This window comes from Bos grunniens, chromosome 8, assembly GCF_055505025.1.
Source record: "Bos grunniens cultivar Pamir isolate PY7600 chromosome 8, Bosgru_T2T1.0, whole genome shotgun sequence".
Taxonomy (NCBI): Eukaryota; Metazoa; Chordata; class Mammalia; order Artiodactyla; family Bovidae; genus Bos; species Bos grunniens.
Window position 1 is genome coordinate 107,585,628 of NC_141172.1, and position 20,797 is coordinate 107,606,424.

At 39.7% G+C, this 20,797-nt stretch overlaps 1 long non-coding RNA gene across 2 annotated transcripts in view; it reads left to right on the forward strand.

The window, feature by feature from the left end:
- LOC147367887 (uncharacterized) overlaps positions 1 to 20,797 on the forward strand; it is a 140,991-nt gene that overhangs the window by 13,950 nt on the left and 106,244 nt on the right. Inside the window, exon 2 of one of the 2 annotated variants that reach the window (XR_015169341.1) lies at positions 9,495 to 11,353. The exons of the other annotated variant lie outside the window; for it this stretch is intronic. This is a non-coding gene — a long non-coding RNA (uncharacterized LOC147367887). Of the gene's footprint in view, positions 1 to 9,494; positions 11,354 to 20,797 lie in introns of those variants that run through there. 2 annotated transcript variants of the gene reach the window in all.

Consider the following 20,797-nt stretch of genomic DNA (forward strand, 5'->3'; position numbering starts at 1 on the left):
GTCTAAAGATGGCAAAGTGAAGGAGATAAATAGATTATTGATCGGACAGGCTTGTAATTCCTTAGTGAATTGGATTTAGTTTCTTCATTGAGTTCAGGTCAATGCAATAAATCTTCTAGAAAATCAATGCAACAGAGAGTCCTATGAGCTAGACTTGAAGACATTTCCCTGGCTGCTTCAGGGCTGGGAATGGTGGAAAATGATTCCATGGGGGAATCAAATACTGGATATGGGGAAGCATCTGAGTGCAGTCAAGAGACTTGGACATTCTTAAACTGACCACTGTCATATATGTGACCTTGATTACAAAGTCACTTCACTTTGATCATCCTATACATTACAATGACAAAATTAGACCATGCAAACAATTCTCTTTACTGCTTTTACTCCTCCGAGTGGAGAAGAGCAGGACAACTACTAGAATAAACAACTCCAAAATCTGGTGACTGGACACAATGAAAGGTTATTCTCATTATAACAGATATTCGAATGTGGGTTCTGTCTCATGCAGTTCATCCTTAAGCAGTTCACTGGGAGCTCAGGTGCTCTGGCTTTTCATATCTTACAGCTCTGCTGTTACACAGAGCCTTGACATATATTGCTTCCAACCTACCTTGACTAACAGATACTTACAGAAGGTAATGTAAAAATAGAGTGTGAAAGGGTGGATAGAAACAATTACAAAACCTTTTGAAAATGCATTCCAGCTTCTGAAATGAGCCCATCTACCTCCATATTTATAAAGAACCAAAAAAAAAAAAAAAAAACCCTTAGGAAGGCGATATTGACATATAAATAATTTCAGTTGGCTTACCTAAACTCCACCTCAGTCTCCAGTGAAACCTATTCAAAAGTCTGATACAAGTGGGTCACCAGAAGGAAAAGTTGAAATTTAGAGAGAAAAATGGTAGTGAGGGTGTTTAAACAGATGCACTGTAGATAATTGCATTTTAAAATTGTCTTTTTGGTAATTCTTTGTTGAGATGCTCCATTTGTTTTACCATATTTATCCACTTTATTTTGCATAGAAAGAGTACATGACTGTTTAAAGACTGTGGCAAAACTTATTCTAACCTGGCATAGTCACAAAAGGCGTTGGAAGAGGACACAAAAATAAATTGAACTTGAAGCTTTGAGAAAGTGGGAAGAAAACAGAGGATCAAGGTGCAGAAGAATGGAGCCAGACTGAGTAATACCCAATTTGGTAAACCCTTAACTTCTCAGGATATCATGAAGTCTAATGTCTAGAGTCCATAATATTTACACACGACTCACTCTTAAAAGCGTACAACAACATTCCAGTGAATTAACACAGAACAAGTTTACTTCTTATTCACATGATGATCCAATGTGAGTATTCTTAGTTCTTGGTGCTGAATTGGTTTCCTGTTGCTGCTCTAACAAATTACCAGAACTTAGGATCTTAAAACAACGTTCATCTGCCCTCTTATATATTCTGGAGGCCATATGCCTGAAATAAGTCCACAGGGCTGCATTCCTTCTGAAGGCGCTGAGCAATAATAGTCTGTGTTCTTGCCTTTGCTAGTTTCTAGAGGTTGTCTGAGTCCCTCAGCTCATGAACCTGTGTCACTCATTCCAACCTCAGTTTCTGTAGTCATATCTCCTTCTTACACTCTTGACTCTCCTCCTTCCTATAAGAATCCTTGTCATCAACCTGGGCTCACTCAGATAATCCAGGAGCATCTGTCCATCTCAAGATCCTCAATCTGAGCAAATCTGTGAAGTCCATTTGCCATAGAAGGTAACATATTCACAGACTCCAGGGATTAGGACATCAAGTCTTTGAAGGGAGAGGACATAGATGTCATTATTTTGCCTGTGATTAGGACCATGGCTATGGAAGGATTTGCCAACTTCAGTAAAAGGTTTCCAAGGTAGCCCTGGGTATCAACATCCAGCTGAAAAGTGGAAAAAAAGGAGAAATAACTGCACCTGGAAGGATTTATGCCACTGGACTGACAAAAACCTACAGTATGTACACTAACGCTTGCTTTCTTCTTTTCTTTCTGCTTATATGGAAAACTCCAAGTTACACGCTTTGTCCACAGACTTAAAAGAGAATTAAAAATTGATGGTGTTACCTAAGAAGGGAGCACAGAGAAGAGACAGTGGGAATGGGGAATGGAGAAGAAGAAACACAGGCACTGTGAATCATAACAAGAGGAAAATGTGCTTGGATTTAACGGTTTGTTTTCCCATATTTTCAAGGGTGACTGAGATTTTCTTACAGTGGCACCAGCAGGCTTTCGCTGCTTGTGGCCTCCCCAAAATAGATCCTGAGTACCCTGGAGCCCATCTGCAGTGAGAATCAGTTAGTGACACATGACAGCTATTCCTTGAAATGTGCTCAGTGAGTCACACAGCTCACAGCGGCTGTGCAGTGGGGCTTACTGGCCTGAAAATGACTTTCTCTCTTCCCTTCAACCCCCATCATCAGCTTGGGAAACTATCTTGGGATACATATGCTTATTCTTTTCTCTGGAATCATTATTGCAGTTGTAGCCCCAATGTTCAAATCCTTGTACCTCTCTGGAGAGAAGCAGTGTCACCTGGAATTGGCTGATCACATCACAGAGATCCAGGAAACCCCCAAAGTCTGCTGAGTGTTTAGCCTCCCAAGACTGTCTGGTAGATATGGTTTCTGTGATTTCTGTGACTCACTCTGTGTTTTGGAATGGTATATTCTGTTTTATCATTATTTAAGCATATTTGATTTGCACAATGTGCTTATTTGGAAATGGAGGCAGATATATTCGGCATGTCTAGGTCCCTTTCAATGAATGAATGATGTTCATTCTTTCTTTATCCACCCCTTCCCCCACTATCTCCAAACCTCTTTCTTAATAAGAGCTATGTGGAGGTGTCTGTTCACAAAGTAGATAATGAGGTCTGTCTACAAAAATTCTGACTCACCAGGTTCAAATCAAGAGTTTACGTTTCTCACTAACAACACCCAGGTTTATTCTAATTTTCAGGCAGCTTTTGCAAATACTACAGGTGTATTTTAAAAGGCAGGATGGAGTTTTGTGCCAGATATCTGGATTTAAACCAAAGCTCTTGAATTTACCAGTTAAAGCACATGGCCCAATTCCTTAAGATTTATGTATCATGCTGATAAATACGTCAGTTCAGTTCAGTCACTCAGTCGTGTCCAACTCTTTGCAACCCCATGAATTGCAGCACGCCAGGCCTCCCTGTCCATCACCAGCTCCCGGAGTTCACTGAGACTCACATCCATTGAGTCAGTAATGCCATCCAGCCATCTCATCCTCTGTTGTCCCCTTCTCCTCCTGCCCCCAATCCCTCCCAGCATCAGAATCTTTTCCAATGAGTCAACTCTTTGCATGAGGTGGCCAAAGTACTGAAGTTTCAGCTTTAGCATCAGTCCTTCCAAAGATATCCCAGGGCTGATCTCCTTCAGAATGGACTGGTTGAATCTCCTTGCAGTCCAAGGGACTCTCAGGAGTCTTCTCCAACACCACAGTTCAAAAGCATCAATTCTTCAGCACTCAGCTTTCTTCACAGTCCAACTCTCACATCCATACATGACCACTGGAAAAACCATAGCCTTGACTAGATGGACCTTTGTTGGCAAAGTAATGTCTCTGCTTTTTAATATTCTATCTAGGTTGGTCATAACTTTTCTTCCAAGGAGTAAGCGTCTTTTAATTTTGTGGCTGTAATCACCATCTGCAGTGATTTTCAGTTCAGTTCAGTTCAGTTCAGTCGCTCAGTCGTGTCCGACTCTTTGCGACCCCATGAATCGCAGCACACCAGGCCTCCCTGTCCATCACCAACTCCCAGAGTTCACTCAGACTCACGTCTGGCACTGTTTCCACTGTTTCCCCATCTATTTCCCATGAAGTGATGGGACCAGATGCCATGATCTTCATTTTCTGAATGTTGAGCTTTAAGCCAACTTTTTCACTCTCCACTTTCACTTTCATCAAGAGGCTTTTTAGTTCCTCTTCACTTTTTGTCATAACGGTGGTGTCATCTGCATATCTCAGGTTATTGATATTTCTCCCGGCAATCTTGATTCCATCTTGTGCTTCTTCCAGCCCAGCGTTTCTCATGATGTACTCTGCACAGAAGTTAAATAAGCAGGGTGACAATATACAGCCTACCCAAATCCAATTCTCAGATTATATCTTCTTCATCGCAGGAGACATTTGCACAAAAGACATGATAACTGGTATGTTTACTGAGTTTTATTCTACTGGGTATGCTTTGAAAATTTAAAAAGAAAAAAAAAAGGATTCACATTGTCTGAAGTAGTCAGGTGTATGCATGACAGAAAAGAATAACTTTAAAAATGATCTCAGAGAAGACATAGACTCTGAGCAGGCAAGCATTTTAAATTAGAGCAGACAGACATTCTCCCAGCGAAACTTTAAAGGACTCTCAGATCATCCAGCCATTGTTGGATCATCTTAGATCATCTGGCCACGCTCCCTGGTAGTGGCTATCTGGATTGATGGAGAAGGGGATGGCAGAGGATGAGATGTTTACATAGCATTGCCAACTCAATGGACATGAGTTTGAGCAAACTCTGGAAGATAGTGGAAGACAGAGGAGTCTGATGTGCTATGTGATACAGTCCATGGGGTTGCAAAGAGTTGTAGCCCTAGCAACTGAACAACAACAACATTGAAAGGCTGGTATTTCTAATTTCATTCACTATTATTTGAATTCCTTTTATTTACTCTATCCAGTCTCTACCCTTCTCAAGAATCACCTTTCAGACTCCTGTTGGACCATCAATGGATTTATCTCCCAGCCTACAAACCATTACTGACCACCGCTCTCTACCACGCACCTCTGATGGATTATACGGCATTGGCCCTTTCTGTTGACATTTTGGATGCTAGCTATTCTGCTGCTGCTGCTAAGTCAGTTCAGTTGTGTCCAACGCTGTGACCCCGTAGACGGCAGGCTCCCCTGTCAACACATATGTGACACTGGTCTGGACATTTTTCATGAATTAATCCACTCAATCTTCACAACGAATGCTATCATTAATTTCATTTTACAAACTAGAAAACAGAGCCATAGAAAGTTATGGAGTTGGGGAGTGAACTCTGGGAGTTGGTGATGGACAGGGAGGCCTGGCGTGCTGCAATTCATGGGGTTGCAAAGAGTCGGACATGACTGAGCCACTGAACTGAACTGACTGACACTTTACAGTACCAATCCTAAAAAAAAAAAAAAAAACTTAATTAAAGAGAGAATTGCTAATGTCCCCTGCCAATGATTCCCAAGATATCTACATTTTAAAAGAAGAGTTTATTAGTATAATGTAGGGATAAGTAATCATTTTAACCTAGGTAACCAGGTAATGATTTCTTTACAATGTCTTTTGGAGAGGAGGATCTTCCTGTTTAAACAATGGCTTGGGGATTTTTTATCCTTTTTGGCAAAGGGGTGTAACCATATGCCATATAACTCTCAAGTTATTGTTACACATGAACCCAAAGCTGCCTTATAGACCATCTAACTCCTTCCTTCAACTCATCTGAGGCAACTGCACTCTGCACATTACAAGCAGTTTGCTGGGATCATGTGATTGAAAGTATTTGGGGCTTCTGAAACCCGATCCTGCCTGACACCCAGGTGATAATGAGTCACTACCATTTCTGTTATTTTCCGTTCACAAAGCTCTGGGTGAAAAAAGCATTAGAATTTGCTGAAAAAATAGAAGCTTTCATCCCACATATCCAGTCCTCATTTCCCTAAAATTTTTCTTCCAAGAACAAAGAAGTAGCAAGGAAGACACCAGAAAAACAGGAATTTGAGACATGTGTCTGGTGAACAAAAAAGAAAATGCAGGTCAAAAAGTAAACACTGATGAAAAATTAAAACTCTGTTTTCTCTTCTTTTTCCCTCTATACATTGCTTGCCTATAAACAGCAAAGAGTTCTGAAAACACAGCAAAGCAACGCTCTCTGAACTAAGGCATCAGTTTTTGAAAAACATTATGCTATTATAAGACTAGACAATGAAATACAACATAAAGGCAAAATTACTGTGACAATCATACATATAATCATATATATATATATACACACACATATATATACCCCTCACATTCACATGTCTTTCTATTCTATTTGGATCTAAAAATTGGGAGCAAGAAAAACTGTAGCAGGAAAATTGAATTGAACAAAATTTCTGGGTCTAATCACAGGGCACATTTGAGATTGTATTTTCCATCAATCTTGGGACCATTAAACCAAACATGCAGTATTTCATTAATTTTATCTTAGATTCAGTTGGGAGAAGAATGCGGTTAGAGAGAGGTATGGTTTTAGAGTGTCTAAAAGGACCTTGATAGTATTTAAATTTTTTTAAGAAAGCGTCTCTGTTTGCCCGTCTCATTTCTCAGTCTCACCTGTTTCCATAGATTCTACTGGGGTTTGTACTAGAATCTCAGCCACATGGTGATAGAGATAGAATGGGATTATTCAAAATTCTAATACCAGTATCCACCAAGGTTCCTGACACATATGATATGATATGGTTGATACATGCTATATTGAATTGATTAATATTACATTGAATCAACCCATGTTAAATTAATTGAAGAATGCCTGTTAAATCTACATTCTCTGTCTTAATCATTGCCAACCTTGGCAGACAAGTGACTGCTTCTTGTCTATGTCTCAGTTCCAAAACTTAAATCCTTTCAATACATTGTTTAAATCAATTAAATCCCCCCAAATTCTTCCAGTGGCTGCCACTGCTTATCGAATAATCTCTAAATAACTTAGTATGAGCTTTAAGGGCCTATGAAGCCTTTGTTTTAAATTCATTTATTGACTTATTTATTATTATTGCTTCTCCTCAATTTTTACTGAATAGTATAGCCATGTTCAATTACCATTTTCTCCTCAACATACTGTTTTTTCACACCTATATATGATACCTATGCCATATATTTTCCTATATATACTATATATTTGTATATATGTCTTATGTTTGCAATTTTCTCCCTGGATGTCTTTCATATCTACAACTTTTAAATCCCTGTTCCTTCTTTACCAGTTCAAATACTACTTTATTGTTGAATATTTTCCTTCTTCTCTAAAAGGAAGACTAATTTCTCTTTTATCCGTGGTTCTGCAGTACTTCCTACTAAATTTTAGTGTAGTATTTTCATATTTCATTTTTTTAAAGATTATTCCATCTATCCTGCTGGACTCTGATTTCAGGAGAGAACCATGCATTTTAATCATCTTTACCTCCCCCATTCAATATCCATTATAGCCTGTGATGGACGGGTATTCAAATAGCCTTCTAATTCCTGAGAGGTGTATTTTAAAGCCAATGTTTACAGACTCTGAATCTCTTAGGAGTCACCCACATAACATACACAATTATTCAAGTTAAGCAAAGATGTTAACAAATAAGACAGTACTTGCCTCCTCTAAGGGAGCAAATGTACTCTTCCAAGGGATTGCTGCCCTATGGAAATGGGGCCATTACTGCTGTGTCTCCAAAAACAGCCAATAACTGAAGTTTTAGTTGAAATGTCTAAGCTTTTAGACAAATATGTAGGCCACAGTGGTCTGGATTCAGCAAGTGGACAGCCAATTTGCAATCCATACCCTAATTTATGCAAAATTGATTTTTGCCTGTATGTTATCCATGTAGTCAAGGAATGGAGCTTTTGAAATATACTTCAGATACTTTAATCACTGGAATCCTCTCTTATAGCTATCTATATTTTATTTTGCAGCAATTCATGTCTTGGTGTCTATTTGCATGAAAATTTTGTTTTCAGTACCCTCCTTTTTAAATTTATTTTCCCCTCCACCTCCCTCATGCTATCTCTCAGTTTGCCATTCTCCATCAGCTTATCTGCACCACCTTCCCCAAGCCCCTGAAACTCACCTTTCTTTATTCTTTACTATAAAACAAGAATAATAAACTAATTTTATAGGTCTGCCATAAAGTTTAAACAGAAGAGATATGCAAGACCCCCAAAGTGTAATGGTTTATATCATTCTCTCAATAAGTTAATTTTGTTCCTTTTGTCTCCATCATTTTTCTTTTTTCTCTCCCATTGCAAGTAAACGTTATGTGCCCTTGGCCTTAATCCATCAAGAGTCTTATAGGAGCAGAGCAAAGTGTAATCATTCAACTATTCATAAACAAATTTAGAAGGAAATGGCTCAACTACTCATCCTTTTCAATTGTGCATTTGAACCTTACCTCCAGAGTCCAGTAGAATAGACTGAATAATTTTTTTAAATCAATTAAATATGAATATGCTTCCCCATCTGGGGAAGGGGCAATATGATCAGAGTGCAGTTGTTGCTCTTACCTTTCTAATGTGGTTCTTCTCAGTCTCTGTGGCCCAGGAGATGCTACAAACTAACTCCAAGATTCTGAGATTTTCACAGTGGTGTCTTGTCTATGGATAGTTGCTAGCTGCCTTTCTTATGAGGGGAACCAAAGTCAGGAACAACCTGTGTTGCCACCTATGGTGACATCACTCCAGGTCTCTTTTTAAAAGTAATATTCTCTCTCACCTTTCCTTGTCTCTATCACTTGATTTATCTTTTCTGTTTTTAACTCTCTAGATCTCTTACTCCTTCCCTGCCCTTTTCTGTTTCTCCTGGTCTATTCTTAATGAATTTCTATTTCATTGCCTTCTGTGTAAGACATAAGAATTATGGCTAGTCTTTTTTTTTTTTTTTTCCCACTTGTCTCCTCCTGATAGACTGCAGGCAATATTTTGCACCTGAAAACCAAGCCCAACGCCTTCCAATGGTTAGTTTCCAATAAGCATTGATTAACTTAAATGGCATTCCTGAGGTCAGAAGACACAATTAGGCAGCCAGTTCAGATAGCGTGTGGCATTTCTGAGCTGTGGTCCAGCTCATGTTATTCTGAACTGATCATGCAAAGTAAAAGTGAACGTGTTGGTCACTCAGTTGTGCTCTGAGTTGTGCTCTGAGTCACTCTTGCTGATCTCACGGACTGTGGCCTGCCAGGTTCCTCAGTTCCATGGAGAAATCCATGGAATTCTCCAGCAAGAATACTGGAGTGGGCTGCCATTCCCATCTCCAGGGTAACTTCCTGATCCAGGGATTGAATCTGAGTCTCTTGCACTGCAGGCAGTTTCTTTACCATCTGAGCCAGGAGGGAAGCCCTTGGTCATGCAAAGTTAGCTTCAGTCCATTGCATACATTATTTTTTTACTTCTGTCTTTTGCACAATTTTCCCTGTCTCTGGAATATCCCACTTTCATTTTTCACCCCGCCTTCAGACTTGCTTAGTTCCCATTCTTCCCTAACTTTTCAAAATAGATGTTATCTTTCCCAAATAGTCTGCTCCACTTTGTCTAAATCCTCATTAAAGTAGAAAACCTGCTTGGTGCTTATATAATATTCTGAACCTTTATCACCACAGTCTGTGAACAAAACATGGTGCTATTAAGTTGTTTTTTTTTTTTTTTTTTTTTTCAGGTTTCCTTATTCCTATGAGGGAGTAAACTTCATGTAAATGTGGGTGTCAAAAAGGAGGTCGTGGTGGTTGTATTTGTTTGGAAATAATGCAAAAATGTTTCACATGTTTGGACTAGGAAGAATTTAAATATATCTGCCAAATGCATGCTGCTGCTGCTGTTGCTGCTGCTAAGTTGCTTCAGTCGTGTCTGACTCTGTGTGACCCCATAGACGGCAGCCCACTAGGCTCCCCCATCCCTGGGATTCCCCCAGCAAGAACACTGGAGTGTGTTGCCATTTCCTTCTCCAATGCATGCAAGTGAAAAGCGAAAGTGAAGTCGCTCAGTCGTGTCCAACTCTTCGAGACCCCATGGACTGCAGCCCACCAGGTTCCTTCCCCCATGGGATTTTCCAGGCAAGAGTACTGGAGTGGGTTGCCATTGCCTTCTCCAGCCAAATGCACGGATAATAGTTAAATTACTATGGTTGTGAACAGGTTGCTTACCTCTCTATCTGCAAATATACATCATATCAGATGCAGAATGATCTCTGTGATTGTTCCACTCACTTTCATCTGCCTTCAGATGAGATTTCTTGTATTAATAGAAATAAGTATTACTTAGTTATCTGTAGGGCTTCTTCATCACCCTGGATGCACCTAAGAAGTGGGTCCTGCGTGTGAGTATCTTCTGTCAGGTACATATTTTTGAAAAGGAGTTGAGAACTGTTAGATTAAACCATGTGGTTGAACTGTGTGATAGACATCCAAATCTCGATACATGGGCAGGAATGTGATTGGTGTCATGTGCCCTGAGGCCAAGGGATTAAGATTTTCTAAATGTGGCTGGGAAGGACAGATAATTAAGCGGGGGCTTTTAGGACTGATACACAGAAGTATCAGTCCTAAAATGAAAGCCTTATACAATTTATAAAACTACATGCTATTACAAAGTTTACCCTACAGAGGACTGTCTGTGCAGTGCTTCAAGTTGAGCTGACGGTTAAAGGTGTTTCCCTGCTGAGGCAAACCTGTAAAGTCTGGAAAAAGAGACCGGTTACTTGGATGCACAGATCAGCAGTGCAGTGAATTAAACATCATGAAGACTCAGGTAAACTCGGTGCCACAAAAAGAAACTAATGATGCCCCGTAAGTGGTGCTAAAGAATGGAGATCCAGAAACTGACAGGGAATTGAGAATAGTTCCATTAAGGAAGTTCAGGGAACTACAAGAACACACAGACAACTAGACAAAATTGAGAAAACAATGTACTATCTAGAATCTCCATTGCGTGCATATAAAATACATACAATGGGATATTATTCAGCCACAAAAAAGGAAATCCTTCTGTTTATAATAACGTGAGTGAACCTCAAGGGCATTATGCCAAGTAAAATAAGTCGGAAAAAGACGAATCCAATATGATCTCACTTAATTGTAGAATCTGAAAAAAATATAAGGAAAAAAAAAAAAAAACTCACAAAAACGTACAGCAGGTCGGTGGTTTCCCGGGGCAGGTGTCTAAGGGGGAGGGGTTAAAGGGTGACTATTCCCAAAAGTCAAAGGGTATAAACTTCAGTTACAAGACGAATACATTCCGAGAATGTTATGTTCAAACTAGTAGCCGTAGTTAACAACACTGTATTGTATAATTAAAAGTTGCTAAGAGACTAGATCTTAAAAGTTCTCACCACACACGAACCAAGAAAACCATAAATGCTTGAGTTGATGGATATGTTAATTAAGCTCATTGTGCTCATCGTTGCCTAATATATACATATATCAAATCATTATATTGTACACTTTAAACTTACACAATATTGTGTGTCAACTGTATCTCAATGAAGCCAGAAAAATACAAATAAACTAAAAAGAGAGCCAACCACTTCTAGTCAAAAAAATTATTCTTGTGTTAAAACGGCAGTAGTTGAGGCTGCAGTTTGATGAAACTTTTGTGACTGCATTTTGACAATAATACAAGACAGGTAATTACATTTCCACCAACAAGTGATACCACAAGGATGAAAAGCGACATGCCGCAAACAGCCAAAGAATAAAAAGGGAGATGATCTGATTATCCTGGTGCAAATATATTTCTATGAAAACTGTGAAGAGAAATATAGAACATCAGACCCACAGACATAAACTCCCTAACACTTATGTCAGCTTCAAGACTTAACGTTCATGTGTTGAATGGATGTTCATATACAATGAGATGTTCCCATATGTTTCCTATGTTAATATGAGGGAATATTCCATATAAAATAAAAAACACCCAAGAGATGTGCTTTCTTTTTTGAAACAGCTTTGTCAAGTTAAAAAAAGAAACCCAAACTATAATGCCAGACAATTAGTTTATATGTTGTTATTGGTGGGCTTCCTTGGTGGCTCAGTGGTAAAGAATGCCCCTGCCAAATGCAGGAGCCACAGGGGATGCAGGGTCAATCCCTGGGTTGGGAAGACCCCCTGGAGGAGGAAATGGCAACCCACTCCAGTATTGTCACCAGGATAATTCCATGGACAGAGACCTTGTCAGGCTACAGTCCAGGGGGTCACAAAGAGTCAGACTCGACTGAAGCAGCTAAGCAGACATAAGCACACTGTTTTGGTGAGTCACCTGAAGCATGATACTCAAACTATGGTAAATAATTTCACAACATAAAATGCTTTGTTCATTCATTCCTTCATTTTGTGCAGAGCAATTGGTCAGGCAAATAGGAGAGGAGAGGTGATTCCAAGAGGGAAAACATTGACAAGAATTAGAGAATGGATTGTTCATAGTAGGTTTTAAGCGATGGTCAAAGACCACATCACCACAAACTTGGTGTCTTGCTAAAAATCAAATTGCTTTTCCTCTGTGTTCTCTCTCTCTTGTTTTTTTTGGAAGGGAGAAGGGTTTTCACAAATTCTCAAGATGATTCTCCAGATATGCATATATCCCATCTCCCAACACATAGAAAACATTTTCAGAATCACAAACACTTGTGGTGGGGAGGCTGTCACGGTCACAGGTTGGTGGTTAGGGTTTTCTCGGAGCTTCCCTGGCAGGCCAGTGCTTGATCCCATAATCCCAATGCAGGGGGCACGGTCTCAGCCTCTTGTTCTAGAACTAGAATTCCACCTGCATCGGGGCATGGCCAAAACCAAAAAAAAAATTCTTCCCTAATCTTGCTAACTGCTAGTATGCAATATATCAGTATATGAATATCTATCTTTGAGCAAACTCTGGGAGATGGTGAAGGACAGGGAAGCCTGGCATGCTGCAGTCCATGGGGTTGCAAAGAGTTGGACAGGACTGAGCAACTGGACAATAACAATCTAGGTATCCATCTATCTGCACATATTATATATATATGTGAATAAGTATGGTGGTTTAGTCACTAAATCATGTCTGACTCTTGTGACCCTATGGATTATAGCCCAACAGACTCCTCTGTCAATGGGACTCTCCAGGCAAGAATACAGGAGTGGGTTGCCATTTCCTTCTCCACAGTATCTTCCCAACCCAGGGATCAGAAGCAGGTCTCCTGCACTGCAGGTAGATTCTTTACCAACTAAGCCACCAGATGAATATATATATATATATATATATATATACACACACATACATACACATGACAGGGATCAAGACCATTCCCATAGAAAAGAAATGCAAAAAAGCAAAATGGCTGTCTGGGGAGGCCTTACAAATAGCTGTGAAAAGACGAGAAGCAAAAAGCAAAGGAGAAAAGGAAAGATATAAACATCTGAATGCAGAGTTCCAAAGAATAGCAAGAAGAGATAAGAAAGCCTTTTTCAGCAATCAATGCAAACAAATAGAGGAAAACAACAGAATGGAAAAGACTAGGGATCTGTTCAAGAAAATCAGAGATACCAAAGGAACATTTCATGCAAAGATGGGCTCAATAAAGGACAGAAATGGTATGGACCTAACAGAAGAAGAAGATATTAAGAAGAGAGGGCAAGAATACACAGAAGAAATGTACAAAAAAGATCTTCATGACCAAGATAATCACGATGGTGTGATCACTCACCTAGAGCCAGACATCCTGGAATGTGAAGTCAAGTGGGCCTTAGAAAGCATCACTACGAACAAAGCTAGTGGAGGTGATGGAATTCCAGTTGAGCTATTCCAAATCCTGAAAGATGATGCTGTGAAAGTGCTACACTCAATATGCCAGCAAATTTGGGAAACTCAGCAGTGGCCACAGGACTGGAAAAGGTCAGTTTTCATTCCAATCCCAAAGAAAGGCAATGCCAAAGAATGCTCAAACTACCACACAATTGCACTCATCTCACACACTAGTAAAGTAATGCTCAAAATTCTCCAAGCCAGGCTTCAGCAATATGTGAACCGTGAGCTTCCTGATGTTCAAGCTGGTTTTAGAAAAGGCAGAGGAACCACAGATCAAATTGCCAACATCTGCGGGATCATAGAAAAAGCAAGACAGTTCCAGAAAAACATCTATTTCTGCTTCATTGACTAAGCCAAAGCCTTTGACTGTGTGGATCACAATCAACTGGGGAAAATTCTGAAAGAGATGGTAATACCAGACTACCTGATCTGCCTCTTGAGAAATTTGTATGCAGGTCAGGAAGCAACAGTTAGAACTGGACATGGAACAACAGACTGGTTCCAAATAGGAAAAGGAGTTCGTCAAGGCTGTATATTGTCACCCTGTTTATTTAACTTATATGCAGAGTACATCCTGAGAAACGCTGGACTGGAAGAAGCACAAACTGGAATCAAGATTGCCGGAAGAAATATCAATAACCTCAGATATGCAGATGACACCACCCTTATGGCAGAAAGTGAAGAGGAACTAAAAAGCCTCTTGATGAAAGTGAAAGTGGAGAATGAAAAAGTTGACTTAAAGCTCAACATTCAGAAAATGAAGATCATGGCATCTGGTCCCATCACTTCATGGGAAATAGATGGCGAAAGAGTGGAAACAGTGTCAGACTTTATTTTTCTGGGCTCCAAAGTCACTGCAGATGGTGACTGCAGCCATGAAATTAAAAGACACTTACTCCTTGGAAGGAAAGTTATGACCAACCTAGATAGCATATTCAAAAGCAGAGACATTACTTTGCCAACAAACGTTCGTCTAGTCAAGGCTATGGTCTTTCCTGTGGTCATGTATGGATGTGAGAGTTGGACTGTGAAGAAGGCTGAGCACCGAAGAATTGATGCTTTTGAACTGTGGTGTTGGAGAAGACTCTTGAGAGTCGCTTGGACTGCAAGGAGATCCAACCAGTCCATTCTGAAGGAGATCAGCCCTGGGATTTCTTTGGAGGGAATGATGCTAAAGCTGAAACTCCAGTACTTTGGCCACCTCATGGGAAGAGTTGACTCATTGGAAAAGACTTATGCTGGGAGGGATTGGGGGCAGAAGGAGAAGGGGATGACAGGGGATGAGACGGCTGGATGGTATCACTGACTCGATGGACATGAGTCTCAGTGAACTCCGGGAGTTGGTGATAGACAGGGAGGCCTGGCGTGCTGCGATTCATGGAGTCGCAAAGAGTTGGACATGACTGAGCGACTGATCTGATCTGATCTGATATATATGTATATATACACATATATATATGTATACACACAAAGACACACACATATATATATATATATATATAGCTCATAGTACTGAATGCTTTGTGGCCCTTAATAACCCTCCAGCTGTGGAAGGTTTTCCGTTCCAAAGTTTTCAACGTGCATTTTAAGATGTGTACTGTGAGAGTGTAACTTTGGAGCGGCATGTCCTGAACCCCAACCTAAAGAAACAGCACTTCTTTCTAACATTCTTCTCTGCCGTGATGTCTTCCTTGCCTCTCCTCTTCCAGAACATGCTTCCTGTCTTATGTAGTTCTTCTCCCCAAGGACTGCTCTCAGAATAAGTAAATACACCCATGACTCAAAGAGACAGACTGGCTACCAGACTCTTGGGGCATGATGAGAGAAAGGCACAGGCAGGAGAGGGAGAATTTGAATTTTAAAGCTTCCTCCCTTCCCCCTCCCTTCTGTGTTCTCCACACTCTGGGTGAGTGCCTCAGAGGGATTCAGCTCCAGGCTTGAGTTTGTCTCTGTCCTGACAACTTGACATTTTAATAATTTAAACCATTTTTATTCTCCCCAAACACATGAACCAATATTATTATGATTTTCCTTATTCCCTTTCCTCTTCCTTTAAACTATTAGCTACTAAAAGCCCTTCATGGCATGTCAATGTCCAGTGGAGTCTTTTTTTTTTTTCAATCCTTGGACACTGTCACTCTTCAGAATAATGAGGAGTGGATAGGGCCAGATGCTTTTCCTGTGTATCAGTATTAACTACAGGGAATTCTCATCACTTTGGAGGGAGGTGAGGTTGGAAAAGAGATGACATTTCATATGCAGAAGCCATTATGCTATTGTATCAGGATAAAAAGGAGTCAGAGGACCTTATGGCCCGGAGGTCAGAGAAGAAAACAGTGTTTCTAGACAAAAGATCTTAAACAAAATTCAGGAGATAAAATCAAAAGCCAATTGAGGATCCATCAGAGTTTCTAGAAATGATTTATCAAGTTTATAGACGTTGCTTATTACTGGTAAGTCATGTCAGTCATGTCTGACTCTGTGCAACCACATAGACGGCAGCCCAACAGGCTCCTCTGTCCCTGGGATTCTCCAGGCAAGAACACTGGAGTGGGTTGCCATTTCCTTCTCCAATGCATGCAAGTGAAAAGTGAAAGTGAAGTCGCTCAGTTGTGTCCGACTCTTAGTGACCCAATGGACTGTAGCCTACCAGGCTCCTCCGTCCATGGGATTCTCCTGGCAAGAATACCAGAGTGGGTTGCCATTGCCTTCTCCAGTGGACCTTCCTGACCCATGGATCAAACCCAGGTCTTCTGCATTGCAGGCAGATTCTTTGCTGTCTGAGCCAACAAGGAAGCCCCCTGAGAACATAAGGATGATAAATATGACCTTCGTCAGGCAAAACACTCCAGAGATTAAAAATTTATAGAAATTAAATGGTATATTTGAATTGAATGCTTCTCAATTAGTAGATTTTGTTTTTAAAGTATTCAACAACAGGGAACAATGGCAGAAGCAAGGAGATGCAAAATGGAATGAAGATTTTTCTAGCAGCCTTGAAAGTGAGTAATCTAAGGAGGGCTTCCCAGGTAGCTCAGTGGTGAAGAATCTGCCTGCCAATGCAGGAGATGCAGGAGACGCAGGTTTGATCCCTAGGTTGGGAAGATACCCTGGAGAAGGAAATGGCAACCCACTCCAGTATTCTTGCCTAGGAAACCCCATGGACAGAGGAGCCTGGTGGGCTACAGTTCATGGGGTCTCAAAGAGTCAGACATGACCGAGTAACTGAACATGCATGCCTGCGGTTGCATTCTCATCCTGGAGTCTAGGAACATCCTCTGAAACCTTGGAGAAATGACTGAACTTGTCCACATCTGCCTAGTTTCAAGTCATTAAAGACTGACAGTCTCAAGAAGTAGTCTGAGATAGCCCTCACAGAAGAGAGCCTCTTATATAATACACAGAAAACTAAAGAACAGGGGAAATGCCTTCTTAAGTGGGTTGCAAAGGCTTAAATCATGTGAGTAAAAATCTTATCTTGCACAAATTACTTAAGTAAAATTTTAAGGGTCTACTTTTTTTAGGCTGATGGTCTTCAAAGACATTTCTGGGATGATTGCCAACTTCTATTTCACTCTCACAGGTACAGACCCAACTAGTCGTCAGTGGATAACTTTGTTTGCTCACATAGTTAAACAGGTAAGGGGCTTCGCCTGTGGCTCAGTGGTAAAGAATCGGCTTGCCAATGTAGGGGATGCAAGAGATGCAGGTTCCATCACTGGGTTAGGAAAATCCCCGGGAGTAGGAAATGGCCACCCACTCCAATATTCTTGCTTGAAAAAATTCCATGAACTGAGAAGCCTGGTGGGCTACAGTCAGGGGGTTGCAAAGAGTCAGACCCAACTGAGCAACTAAACACACACACAAAGGAAAGTGAGGCTTTAGAGGGACTCTCTGGGTTCAATGAGGCTGTGAGGGAGGCCAAGCCAGGAATGTGGTCTGGAGAGGGGCTGGACTCGATTTATTCAGAAAAGTAAAAATCAGTGGCATGCATCCTCCTGTGGCTGAAACTAGAGCATAAGCAAGACCAGCGTACAAGGCAGAATGGGTAGGAAAGGAATGAATGGGTTATCCCTACCCCACAGAATTTCTCCTGCTTTATAAGTACTATCTGCCCTACCTTCCAAGTCAGAAAATCCTTGGCGACTTTCTCTCTCCCTCATTTGCCCTTATCCAATCAACCACTCAGTTTCATTCAATCATCTTTAACTTGCATGCCCTATAATTCACCTCTTCCATTCCCACTATCTTATCTGCACTGAAGGTCATTAACTCCTGCCCTCTCTTTTTTATTAAGAAAGTCTCCTTTGTGGTTTTTCCACTATCACTTTCCAATAACCTTCCCAGAAAAGTTAGTGCAAGAAAATTTAAGAAATCAATTGATACAGTATAAGATGCCCAAATATTTCTTACCTTCTCCGCTGTTGTCAGATGTAAATTTGTGTATCTTTCACTGAAGATTTTCTGATTGCATGTCTGAAGTAGCCACTGGTCTAAATGACCCAGAGCTATGGGTATAGACCAGTAAGGGGAGACAAAGCATTGTACCATGGAAAGAGTCCTTGCCTGGTGCTGGAAAGAGTTAGTGGATTTATTTCATGGCATATGCATTGACATTTCAGCTCTATCACAAGTTTAATTCCTTAGCATTTCACATATCCATGTATAAAGCGAGGATATTAATACTATGTTTCAAGATTACATGAGATAAGGACTTGGCATATTGTTCTGTATTGAATGTTTCATAAATTTGGAGTGGGGGAAGAGAATATATGGTTTATAAACCTGTTTGAGAACTCATGAGGGAAAGCAGAAAGACACCCATTCTGCTGATGCATTTTCTTTAGACTCCTAGCCCTACTGCATCAGTGTGTAAACGTGTAAATGTGTACATCAACCTTAATTCTTGTATAACTGGAAACTCTATCCATCCTCCTTGTTTCCCTTCTGACTCCTTTATTTCACCGCCTTCCTCTTATTACTGGGAAATTTACTGATGTTTTCTTTTTCATTCCTTCTTCCAATTTCCCTCTAGCCAATTACAGTCATAGCTCCCAAACCCACCCATCATTTTCTCAATGATCTTTATAACATCATAGATCTAGGGGAAGGCTTCAGACATTTTTTTTTTTTTTTATTGACTCCATTTTACAGTTGCAGAAACTGAAGCCTGAAAAGACAAAGTAGTTTTCCCAAAAATATGTTGCTATTTAGAAGCAGGAGCGAACCTAAAACTTAGGTGCTCTAAATTCACTCAGCAAATGCCCTTTTCTTTACATGAGGCTGCTTCTGAGTACTTCAGATTATTTGTTACATTATTGCTTCATCTTTTATCTATTCTTAATCCCTCAGTAAATTCCATTTGCTTTTGTTCACTCACAGCATACAGTATATATTAATCTTTTTGTACTGTCTGACCTCAGTGGTCATTACCTACCTTTGCTATAGGACTGCAAAAGTCCTTAAAATTCTAGGCTGATGTCTGAAGCTACCACACTTGTTATTACTATGGACTCAGTCAAAGATGTTAGTCTGATACTGACATAAATACAAAAAAAAAAAAAAATGGTGTATCTTTTCTCAACTTCAAAAATAACTTCAAAGCAACCTACATTATTGTGACATTCCCTGCAGGTTTGGAGACCATAAGATTGATGATATGAAATAAAAAAGAGGGGCTCTTTGGACCCTTCATTTTCTCAGTTGCTAGCATTATTTTGACAAACATTTTGTCATTATTGCTTAGCAGAGGAATTGGAGCTTGTTTTTTTATATCAAAATTATTACCTTCCCTGAATAATAAAAATCAATAAAGTCTCTTCTTGTGTGAAGCCTCCAGACAACCTTCTCTCAACGAATAATTAAACATTTGAATCAATTCCAGGACTAGCCTATCGTTCATAGCTTTATGAAACTTTGCCACCTGACCATCTTTGTCTGAAATTTGTTATTATTTAAAAGAGAAATAGCTTCTAATATGAGTTCTTGTGAAATAGAAACTATCGCCTCTATTTCATCTAAAGAGCAGAGCAAGGCAGGACTAATATTGCCCAGGGAAGAGAAACTGGTTCAGGCAAATCAAGACCTGACTTGAACTATCCCAGAAACCTCAAACTGAACTAAGATTGAACTCATTTTTTTAAGCTCAAACACTCGCAGAGCTTTCTGGAAAACAATGACAGGGGAATCTATTTAAACTGAGATTCTATAAAAGGAAGAAGAAAAGGTCATAAAATATGTGCATATGTGGCAGCAATGCTAAAAAAATACCAATGTAATAATACACACAGACTTAGTGTGGTGTCTGGGGACATTTTGAATTCAGTAAAATTAATGTCCAAAAAAACAGTTTCTCATTTTGGCCACTAACAACTCATCTTGTTTACAAGTCTTTCTATCTGAAAACCTGTCACTTAAATATTCACGCACATAATTTAATTTGAGGGACCAAATCTTTTCCGTCTCAAAACCTCCTCATTACTCTTAAAGCCTGAAAATCTAGACCTTACTACATATGCAACTTTGTCTTCTCTTCATTCTATTCTTTCCAACATCAGTCTTCTATTGGTTACTCAATGAGCCAAGCTGTCACCTCCCCATCACTAACCCTCAGAATATTTGCATCAGTGTCCACCTCCACCTGGAAAAATCTCCCACTCTTAAAAGCTTCTTAGTTAATATTCTTTATTTTTCATGTTTTAGCTTCACTGTGGCTTTTTCATGACCCACTTTACTCCTAGATTACTTATATATCTCGTAGCAACCTGTAATTTTTATCAAGTCACTTACCATAGTTTAAAATTAGCTACATGCTTATATAATTATTTTATTAATATCTGTCCTTCAATGGGCTGAAAACTAAGACAACGATATGTCTGTCTTGTTCATGTTATCATGAAAGACTATTAGATATTTTGAAATGTGTTGAATGAAAGAGTAAGTGAACTTCTTTTTCTTTGCATTAAAAAATAAAGAAGACAATGTAATAATTTGTCAAATATTGGATTTTAAGAATTAAAATATTCCTGGTAAATATGAGCTAACCCAAATCTCCTCAAATGTCCCCAGATAATGCCAACCATGGCCAATAATCTGATTCAAGTACCTAGGGATATATACTTTTCATATTTAGAAATGATTTATTTTATAGTCCAAAGAGAGATATTTTTATATTCTTTCTTTTTTTAGGAG